We start from the raw sequence: 11,960 nt of genomic DNA on the forward strand, positions 1-11,960 counted from the left end.
CGATCGAGTACAAAAACACGGGAATATGCCATGATTCTGTTCCTTGACTTCTTGACCACATTCAGAGTTCACATGAATACGGTAGTAGTCTAGTGGTAGCTGCTGCTCCTGACGCTCTGTGATTAAATTTCCATGGACGACGAGCGTGATATCCATTCAATGGAGAAGAAGAGCCGTCAGCACAGTAATGGCAGGAGAAGCAAATAGCTCAGCTGCTTCCACCGGCTGTGTAGCTCTCGAGATCTCCACCTAAGTTGATGACAAGTGGGACCCGGTGGCTAGGGGCAGGTGTGGCAGGTTGTCCATCAGGATAAGTCCAAGATGGACAAGAACAGCAGATAAGTTGGGACAGCAGTACAGTACCGAGTACTGACTGCTGAGAGCTGTCATAGTAGGTTTTAGCTATACTCTTCACTTCCCATTCCAAAACCAATACAAATGGACTCTTCCACTTTCCATTGAGTATTTGATTAAAAAAAACTACCGCTTTTAAGGTTGGCGTCCCACAGAAGTATGACTTTCAAAATTTTGACTGAAAACTATCATTTTTTTCGTAATCCGTCCTAAAAAACTACAACTTTTGGTTGATAACCGTTTTAGAGGATTTAAATACATTTATGACAAGCGGGACCCACTTATCAGGGCTGATGTGGCAGAAAAGTCAACATCATTTATCTTGACCGTTAAATTGACCATTATGACAGGTGGGAGCCACATGTCATCAGCAACCTCCTTCCTCATCCTCCCCTCTTTCTCTTTGGCATTCTCTCGAACACATTATGTGCATGGGAAGCAAGGGAGTTCCGGCGACTCGCTACGCTGGCTACCGAATCGGGCAGGGCCTAGCAGCACCAGGGAGCTCCCGCCACGAGCCGCCGCAGTAGCTGTTGGTGCCTGGCTCGGCCAACGCCGGCGCCCCACGACATGCCCGCGCTAGCCATCAACCGCCGCTCTGTGAAGGCCGCCGCCACTGCCGTTGTGCACTGCGAGGCCGAGCCCGAGCCCGAGACGCCGTGGTGCTGGCCAAGTTCAGGGGCGCGTCGGGGGTCACGGGCGCCGTGGTGTGGGATAGCTGCATAGTGCTGGTCAAGTACCTGGAGCACGCCGCAGACGCGGGTCTGATGCGGTGCAGGCCCCACCTGTCGTAACAGCAAACATAACGGTCAAAATAAACGGAGTTGACTTGCCGGCATGTCAACCCTGACAAGTGGGTCCCATATGCCATAAACGCGTTAAAATCTCGAAAGCGGTCTTCAACCGAAAGTTATAGTTTTTGGGAAGAATTACAAAAGAATGGTAGTTTTTTATCAAAATTTTGAAAGTTGTACTTCGTCTGTTCCTAAATATTGAATTTAGAATAGATTCACTCATTTTGATCCGTATGTAGTCCATGTCGAAATCTCTAAAAAGATTTATATTTAGAAACGGAGGGAGTAGTTTTGTGGGACGCCAATCTTAAAAGTGATAGTTTTTTGTCAAATACTCATGTCCATTGTGGGTAGATCGGGACCATTACTCCATTGCCTTCATCTCCATGTTAAACAAAAATTGATCACGATGTCATTGTAAGTTTTATAGTTTTGTAAAGTGTGCTCATGAATGTTGTACTGAACGTAAACAAATGATCGATGTCGAAGACACAATCATGGCCCCAGCAAAGTTTTCCTAGTCCTTGGAGTCATCATGGCCGTAGGTCTCCGGACACCACAGGTTGAATTTAGTGCCAGTGCTTCTGAGTTCTGACCTCTCTCCAAACCGAAAAGCGGAGGCCCTTGATGAGGGTGCCTCCGGTAGTACTACTTGAGCATCTAGCACCATAATCTTAGTTAATGGCTGTACAAGTACCGTGGCACAGAATTCGTATCAGTGCAATGATCAGGATGGCCATCTTTTGATTTTTGAAGACTACAGTTCCGACCAGAAAGTAACCGTATCTGATCTCCTCATTATCAGATTTTTTTTCTTTTTTGCAAATGTCCTCATTTCCAGAACTAACTTTTTTTTTGCAGGGATTTCCAGAACTAACTTGCTGATGCTAGTTTGAATTGAATACTGTACGAATCGTATTCGTATCTGAGGGTAGGTGTACCGTCGGGGTCGATAGGAAAGCAAGATGCCTAAATCATTTTATTTCCTTTTTAAAAAAATCTAACAAAAAAGTAGATGCCTGGTTCTTTTGTAAGTTGCCCACTTTCATACCGGAAACTCGGAACACTTGGCACCCATTTAAAAAACGAGGTTAGAGAATGATGGTGCAGCAACTATCCTCAAAAGAAAAATCATCTATGAGAAAGCTTGCACTGTGGACCACTATTATAAGTTCAAGAAACAGAGGGACGAGCAAACATGAACCCAGCGAGATCGATGGGGTGATTCAGTTCATATCTTAACGATCAGTTAACAATGAATGACATGAATAATCTTTTTTTGAAGTCAGAAAAAGTCATGCTAACTAAATCTGAACCTTACAAAAACACTCCTGACCTCCCCGCAAGGAAAGAACACTCTTGGCCAAAATAAAAATTATAAGTAGGTCTAAGACGAAGCCGCTCTGCATCCCTAGTTGGTGACATGAATGATCTAGATTTGTAATACTCCATCCGCTCACAAATATAAGATGAGTAAACAAAGACAAACTAAAATGTGTGTGTGTGCCTATATATGATTCAAAAAGAAAATTAGAACACCGTATATTTATGACGGAGTGAGTAGTTTTCTTGAAGGGGCACACTGTGCAAGCTGTTGTACGTCTACCGTAATATGTGGCCCTGCTTAGGTAAGCTGCTACGGTCTACCCAACTGTTGGCACGTCTGAATTAAGTTCCCTGACCTATTGTTATCGCTGGTAGTACATGCCTATCCTGTAGCAAGGCCACTCCGATCGACAGCAGCCTCTGCGCTAATCCAAAGTTCTAAACCACTTTCTCTGCAGTACAGTGCAATCTACAGTAGTTGCAACTTGTAACAGAAATAGAAAAAAATTGTGGGTTCCGATGGGAGTCCATGATGCGCGGGGAGAGCAGGCAGTGCTGGTGCTAGTGCTACCGCTAGTTCGGGACCAAACCAATGGTTGCTGGTCAAGCGTACTACATCGCCGGTCAGAGGAGCATCTCCGTCCGCCATGTGCCCCACCCAGCCCCCAGCGCAAGAAGGATACACGCAATACCTCCGCCCGCCGTACCGTATCCAGCCAACTCGGAGCCAGCGGGGATCCATCAATGGCGCCAGGCTGCCATGCCATGCCATGTGTGGGGCGCCATGTGCGCGCGCCCGGCACCCAGTCCACAGGCATCGCCAGGACGGACGGGGACGCGCGCCCGGTTCACGCGGTGGCGTAGCGTCTCGTCTAGTCGTCTTCACCGCAAAACCAAGAAGACGCGGCTTCGGGATTTGATCAAGGGAGGGAGGACGGGTAGAGCGTCGGGCGGCGGTGACGCGTACTCCATGATTGAGCGGCAGTCACCGGTGATCGCGGCCGGTCGCTGGAGTACGTTCTCTTACTGTAAACGTCGATGACCAGCCAGCGACCGGCCGCACGCACCGCACGGCGCGGCGCCCATGATTGGGCTGGCTGGGCCACCGGCGAGGCGATCGTTGGCGTGGAAACGTGCGGTGGTCCACGGCTCGTTGATCGGCGGCAGCGATCGAGGGCTCCCCCTCCCACCGTCCCCGTGCGCAGCGACCTTCGTTCATCCGTCCTGCGGCCCGCCCTCCTAGTTATTGCTCCCCGTCGATCGGCAAGTGGAAGAAGTCTGTTAGGTGGCCGGAGGACAAATTTTCTGCACGCATCGGTATCATCGGCGACGCTGTGGCATGTGGGGGAAGCCAGCCGCCCTGATGAAACTGGCCATGTTCTCTTCTGTTTTCTCTTTGTACTACGTATCTTGAGTATCGATCTACTCTCCTTCTCGACTTCTCGAGTGCGCAGCAGGAGAACGCTCTTGCCCAGTCCTGAGGAATGAGTCATGATGCATGCACACATCGGCAGGCAATGTACTTGGAGAGAATTCCTTATTGGGTCCTTTCTTAAAATTTGCTTCTTTATTTGGCCCAAAATAAATTTTCTTCCTTATTTGACACGTAAAGTAATTTTTGTTCTTTATATAACACTTTTGTCCATTTTAGTCACTAACGGTGTTAACTGTGAGATGAAAAGACTATTTTGCCCCTAATACATTTTGTAACTGTCCTGGGTGAAGTAAAAGAGCAATTAGTTCACCCATGTTTTAGGGACGTTTAAAGGATGCTCCACTATTTTGTCTTAGGTAATCTGGTCTGTGTGTGTAAAAGCCGTACAAAACATCCATAGAATTTGTACTAGCACATCTATGATCAGTACAGTACCATATTTTGATTAGTTCAACATGTTCTAAAGCACAGTATTACACATAGTCACATACCACTAAATCATCCAATTAGCGCTTTGTCCTGGATTTGATTACACGTTGCAAAGTATAGAATTACACAGTCACATACAACTAAATCCTATATAAGCTAGTATATATATGTGATAACTTGTATACCGTGAGAAAAAGGCAATTAAGAAATTAATGAGAGCGACACGCTCCCGTGGCAATCAGGCGTCCTCCCCTGTTCTCGCGTGCCTGTGTCTCGAGTTGTGCCATCGATCTACTAGTCGGCGACTTGTACTTAGTACGTTCAAGTGCATTCTAGTGCAAATCTATCCAGCTGCTTATGTACTTGTACGCGAGTCTCCCGATAGGCGGACGGAAAGTAATCAGCCACGGCTAGCTCGTACTGCATCTCGCCGGAAAGTACTCGGCTGTATTACAAGCTACGTATCGTCCAAAAGCACATGCATCTCGCCGGAAAGTACTTATATGGCACTGTATTTATCCACACAAAAAAAAGTAATCATAGATGTATTGTACGGCTTTTAGGCACACATACAGTTTATCTAAGAAACAAAATATTGGAGTATACATATACATGCGCAGCATCTGTTTAACATCCCTAAAACATGGGTGAACTGATTGATTTTTAACTACATCCAAGATAGTTACACAATGCACTAGGGGCAAAATGGTCTTTTCATGTCAAACTTAATCCCGTTAGTGCCTAAAATGGATGGAAGTGTCATATAAGGAATGAAAATTACTTTAGGTGTCAAATAGGAAAGAAAATTTTATTTTAGGCCAAATAAGGAAGCAAAATTTAAGAAATGGCCAAATAAGGAATTCTCTCCTGTACTTGACCTTCGCCCGAAACACCTCAGATGATTTCAAAAGAAAAGGAGGCTAGATTTGCTAGTTGTGTTGCCCTGTTGACGTCCGCAAAGATGAAGCAATTGTGCTTTCTTAACTTGCTGCTTAGACTATCATAACGTCTCAAAAGCTCTTCGCAGCATGAATCAGCCTGTGGTTGGATGGTTGAGTGAGCAGTGGTATCCTCAGCCCATTAGGGTTTAAGTCCTTGAATTTTCGTGGATTTATTTCAGGATTTTCGACGAATGTGTCCGTACTGTGTTCAAACAAAAACTTTTCGCAGCAGATTCAAAGCTACGGGTCAAGCTTTCAAAATCCTTTTTTTTCAGGGAATTTTTATTTTATTTTGAGATAAGAAAAATCGATTTTCCAATTCAAAGCGAGCCACAATGTGTACTTTAGCCCATATTCATGGCCCATACGGTAGTTTTTCTATATGTGGCCTTTAATGTCCGACACAAAAACATGGTCAGCCCAGAAGTTCTATTGTACCGTTGTGCTACAAATTAATACCTCCTTCCTACTCACAAAATAAAACTGTAAGAATTTGTAAGAAAACTTGTGTTTATTGATTCTGGGCAAAGCCCTATTTATACAAGGAGTTGGGGCGACTCCGGAGAGGCGTCCGTTTACAATAGGCGCCTGTGGCGCGAGAAGACGCCCGTTCGCGTCCGTACGGCGCTTTGGACACACGTACGACTCTTAGTGCTAATGACGTCGCTTTATTCTTAACACTTCCCCTTTATAAAGCTGCTTCTTCTATGTCTTGCATCCTTGTATAACTTTGAGAATATTGCTCTTAATCACAAGCGTATATGATCTGGAATAACTCCTCCAAAAACCCCGTGGGAAAAATATGAGGAGAATAGAACTTGATATGTTGTTAAAACTCCATTAAAACCTAATAGGAAAAATAAGGAGAAAAATGTTACAACATATGTTATCGTCTCTTTGATAACTTATATGAGAAAACCTTGAGGATAAAACTCATTGGTAAGTTTAGAGGACAATTAATATGTCTTGTATACACTCATTAAAAACCACGATGGGGAAAAATAGGATGTATGACATATATTCTTATGTTGATATTACCTCATTAAAAACCTTGATGAGAACCATGAGAGTAAACTCATAAAGGGAAAAGAGTGCAATATAATGTTTGAACAGGTTATGGTTCAGAGAGACTCTCCCCCTGATCTTTGCAAATCTCGAAGTCGTCGCATACCAATCCCATGAACATATTTTTCAAATGTTGAAGCTGGGAGTGACTTTGTGAATAGATCAGCTAGATTATCACATGATTTGACTTGCAAAATGTTTATCTTCCCTTTCTTTTGTAATTGATGGGGAAAAAATAATTTAGGAGAAATATGATTAGTGATATTGCTCTTTATGTAACCTGTTTGCATTTGAGCAACACAAGCTGCATTATCTTCATAGATAATGGTTGGAGATTCGATAGAACCTTTACCACATGATTTTTGTATGTGGTTTATCATTCTGCGAAGCCATACACATTCACGTGTTGCCTCAAATAAAGAGATTATTTCAGAATGATTGGTGGATGTAGCCACTAGAGTCTGTTTGGAAGACTTCCATGATATGGCTGTCCCATCATGTAGGAACACAAAACCGGTTTGTGATCTGGCATTGTGGGGGGTAAGATAAGTAGCCAGCATCAGCATACCCAATCATATCAATGTTCAAATTTCTCTGAAATTGAAAGAATAGGCCAAGATCCTTTGTGCCTTGGAGATATCGAAAGATATTCTTAACTCCCGTCCAATGGCGTTTAGTAGGAGCTGCGCTATGTCTAGCTAGTAAATTGACTGCAAATGCAATATCAGGCCTGGTGCAATTTGCAAGATACATGAGCGCTCCAACGGCACTGAGATATGGAACTTCAGGTCCTAATATCTCTTCTCCATTGTCCATTGGTCTAAATTGATCTTTCTCTACGTCTAGAGATCGAACTACCATAGGAGTTTTGGATTGATAGGATTTGTCCATATTGAATTTCTCTAATATTTTCTGGATATAGGCGGTTTGATGAACCAAAATACCCGAGGGAAGGTGCTCAAGTTGTAATCCTAAGCAAAATTTGGTTTTACCCAAATCCTTCATCTCAAATTCCGTCTTTAGGTGATTGCGTGCTTCATCAATATCTTGTGTGGTTCCAATGATGTTCAGATCATCAACATACACAAAAATAATGCAAAATCCAGTTGCGGACTTTTTTATGAAAACACATGGGCAATCATCATTATTAGAGTATCCTTTTTTCAAAAGGAACTCACTGAGTCGGTTGTACCACATGCGACCCGACTGTTTTAAGCCGTATAAAGACTTATTTAGTTTTACACAATATGCGTTGCGTTTTGCGTTTGGATTCGGGATTGGTACTCCATCAGGAACCTTCATGTATATGTGTGAATCAAGTGAACCGTAAAGGTAAGCGGTCACTACGTCCATCAACTGCATAGATAGACGATTTTGCACTGCCAAAGATATAAGATATCGGAAAGTGGTTGCACTCATTACTGGAGAATATGTTTCATTGAAATCAATGCCGGGTTTCTGCGTGAAACCTTGGGCTACAAGCCTTGCTTTATATCTCACCACCTCGTTGTTCTCGTTTCTTTTACGAACAAAAACCCATTTGAATCCCACGGGGAAAACTCTTGGAGGTGTATGTTGGAAATATGCCCTAGAGGCAATAATAAAAGGTTATTATTATATTTCTTTGTTCATGATAATCGTCTATTGTTCATGCTATAATTGTATTGTCCGGAAATCGTAATACATGTGTGAATACATAGACCACAACCTGTCCCTAGTAAGCCTCTAGTTGACTAGCTCGTTAATCAACAGATAGTCCTGGTTTCCTGACTATGGACATTGGATGTCATTGATAACGGGATCACATCATTAGGAGAATGATGTGATGGACAAGACCCAATCCTAAGCATAGCATAAAAGATCGTGTAGTTTCATTTGCTAGAGCTTTTCCAATGTCAAGTATCTTTTCCTTAGACCATGAGATCGTGCAACTCCCGGATACCGTAGGAGTGCTTTGGGTGTGCCAAACGTCACAACGTAACTGGGTGACTATAAAGGTGCACTACGGGTATCTCCGAAAGTGTCTGTTGGGTTGGCACGGATCGAGACTGGGATTTGTCACTCCATGTGACGGAGAGGTATCTCTGGGCCCACTCGGTGATGCATCATCATAATGAGCTCAATGTGACTAAGGCGTTAGTCACGGGATCATGCATTGCGGTACGAGTAAAGAGACTTGCCGGTAACGAGATTGAACAAGGTATTGGGATACCGACGATCGAATCTCGGGCAAGTAACATACCGATTGACAAAGGGAATTGCATATGGGATTGACTGAATCCTCGACACCGTGGTTCATCCGATGAGATCATCGTGGAACATGTGGGAGCCAACATGGGTATCCAGATCCCGCTGTTGGTTATTGACCGGAGAGGCGTCTCGGTCATGTCTGCATGTCTCCCGAACCCGTAGGGTCTACACACTTAAGGTCCGGTGACGCTAGGGTTGTAGAGATATATGTATGCGGAAACCCGAAAGTTGTTCGGAGTCCCGGATGAGATCCCGGACGTCACGAGAGGTTCCGGAATGGTCCGGAGGTGAAGAATTATATATAGGAAGTCCAGTTTCGGCCACCGGGAAAGTTTCGGGGGTTACCGGTATTGTACCGGGACCACCGGAAGGGTCCCGGGGGTCCACCGGGTGGGGCCACCTATCCCGGAGGGCCCCGTGGGCTGAAAGTGGAAGGGAACCAGCCCTTAGTGGGCTGGGGCGCCCCCCTTGGGCCTCCCCCCATGCGCCTAGGGTTGGGAACCCTAGGGGGGAGTTCCCCCTTGCCTTGGGGGGCAAGGCACCCCTTCCCCCCCTTGTGGCCGCCGCCCCCCCTTGAGATCCCATCTCTTGGGGCCGGCGCCCCCCCAGGGGGCCTATATAAAGGGGGGAGGGAGGGCAGCAACACAACAGCCTTGGGCGCCTCCCTCCTTCCCTGCAACACCTCTCTCTCTCTCTCGCAGAAGCTCGGCGAAGCCCTGCAGGAGACCCGCTACATCCACCACCACGCCGTCGTGCTGCTGGATCTCCATCAACCTCTCCTTCCCCCTTGCTGGATCAAGAAGGAGGAGACGTCGCTGCACCGTACGTGTGTTGAACGCGGAGGTGCCGTCCGTTCGGCACTCGGTCATCGGTGATTTGGATCACGGCGAGTACGACTCCGTCATCCACGTTCATTGGAACGCTTCCGCTCGCGATCTACAAGGGTATGTAGATGCACTCCCTTCCCTTCGTTGCTAGTATACTCCATAGATGCATCTTGGTGAACGTAGGAAAATTTTAAAATTATGCTACGATTCCCAACAGTGGTATCAGAGCCAGGCTATGCGTAGTTACTATGCACGAGTAGAACACAAAGAAGTTGTGGGCGTTGATGTTGCCAATTCTTCTTGCCGCTACTAGTCGTTTCTTGTTTCGGCGGCATTGTAGGATGAAGCGGCCTGGACCGACCTTACACGTACGCTTACGTGAGACAGGTTCCACCGACTGACATGCACTAGTTACATAAGGTGGCTAGCGGGTGTCTGTCTCTCCTACTTTAGTCGGAACGGATTCGATGAAAAGGGTCCTTATGAAGGGTAAATAGAAATTGGCAAATCACGTTGTGGTCATACGTAGGTAAGAAAACGTTCTTGCTAGAAACCTACAAACCACGTAAAAACTTGCAACAACAATTAGAGGACGTCTAACTTGTTTTGCAGCAAGTGCTATGTGATGTGATATGGCCAGAAGATGTGATGAATGATATATGTGATGTATGAGATTGATCATATTCTTGTAATAGGAATCACGACTTGCATGTCGATGAGTATGACAACCGGTAGGAGCCATAGGAGTTGTCTTTATTATTTTGCATGACCTGCGTGTCATTGAATAACGCCATGTAATTTACTTTACTTTGTTGCTAAACGCGTTAGCCATACAAGTAGAAGTAATCGTTGGCGTGACGACTTCATGAAGACACAATGATGGAGATCATGGTGTCATGCCGGTGACGAAGATGATCATGGTGCCCCGAAGATGGAGATCAAAGGAGCATGATGATATTGGCCATATCATGTCACTATTTGATTGCATGTGATGTTTATCATGTTTTAGCATCTTATTTGCTTAGAACGACGGTAGCAAGTAGGATGATCCCTTATAATAATTTCAAGAAAGTGTTCACCCTAACTGTGCACCGTTGCGAAGGTTCGTTGTTCGAAGCACCACGTGATGATCGGGTGTGATAGATTCTAACGTTCGAATACAACGGGTGTTGACGAGCCTAGCATGTACAGACATGGCCTCGGAACACACGCAATACACTTAGGTTGACTTGACGAGCCTAGCATGTACAGACATGGCCTCGGAACACGGAGGACCGAAAGGTCGAGCATGAGTCGTATAGAAGATACGATCAACATGGAGATGTTCACCGATCTTGACTAGTCCGTCTCACGTGATGATCGGACACGGCCTAGTTGAATTCGGATCATGTTTCACTTAGATGACTAGAGGGATGTCTATCTGAGTGGGAGTTCATTAAATAATTTGATTATATGAACTTAATTATCATGAACTTAGTCTAAAATCTTTACACTATGTATTGTAGATCAAATGGCCAACGTTGTCCTCAATTTCAACGCGTTCCTAGAGAAAACCAAGTTGAAAGATGATGGCAGCAACTATATGGACTGGGTCCGGAACCTGAGGCTCATCCTCATAGTAGCCAAGAAAGATTATGTCTTAGAAGCACCGCTAGGTGAAGCACCAATCCCTGAGAACCAAGACGTTATGAACGCTTGGCAGCAGCGTGCTGATGATTACTCCCTCGTTCAGTGCGGCATGCTTTACAGCTTAGAACCGGGACTCCAAAAGCGTTTTGAGAAACATGGAGCATATGAGATGTTCGAGGAGCTGAAACTGGTTTTTCAAGCTCATGCCCGGGTCGAGAGATATGAAGTCTCCGACAAGTTCTTCAGCTGTAAAATGGAGGAGAACAGTTCTGTTAGTGAGCACATACTCAGAATGTCTGGGTTGCACAACCGCTTGTCTCAGCTGGGAGTTAATCTCCCGGGTGACGCGGTCGTTGACAGAATCCTCCAGTCGCTTCCACCAAGCTACAAGAGCTTTGTGATGAACTTCAATATGCAGGGGATGGAAAAGACCATTCCTGAGGTATATTCAATGCTGAAATCAGCTGAGGTAGAGATCAGAAAAGAACATCAAGTGTTGATGGTGAATAAAACCACTAAGTTCAAGAAGGGCAAGGGTAAGAAGAACTTCAAGAAGGACGGCAAGGGAGTTGCCGCGCCCGGTAAACCAGTTACCGGGAAGAAGTCAAAGAATGGACCCAAGCCCGAGACTGAGTGCTTTTATTGCAAGGGAAGTGGTCACTGGAAGCGGAACTGCCCCAAATACTTAGCGGACAAGAAGAAGGCCGGCAACACCAAAGGTATATGTGATATACATGTAATCGATGTGTACCTTACCAGTACTCGTAGTAGCTCCTGGGTATTTGATACCGGTGCGGTTGCTCATATTTGTAACTCAAAACAGGAACTACGGAATAAACGAAGACTGGCAAAGGACGAGGTGACGATGCGCGTCGGGAATGGTTCCAAGGTCGATGTGATCGCCGTTGGC

The sequence above is a fragment of the Aegilops tauschii genome, chromosome 3 (genome assembly GCF_002575655.3).
Source record: "Aegilops tauschii subsp. strangulata cultivar AL8/78 chromosome 3, Aet v6.0, whole genome shotgun sequence".
Taxonomy (NCBI): domain Eukaryota; kingdom Viridiplantae; phylum Streptophyta; class Magnoliopsida; order Poales; family Poaceae; genus Aegilops; species Aegilops tauschii.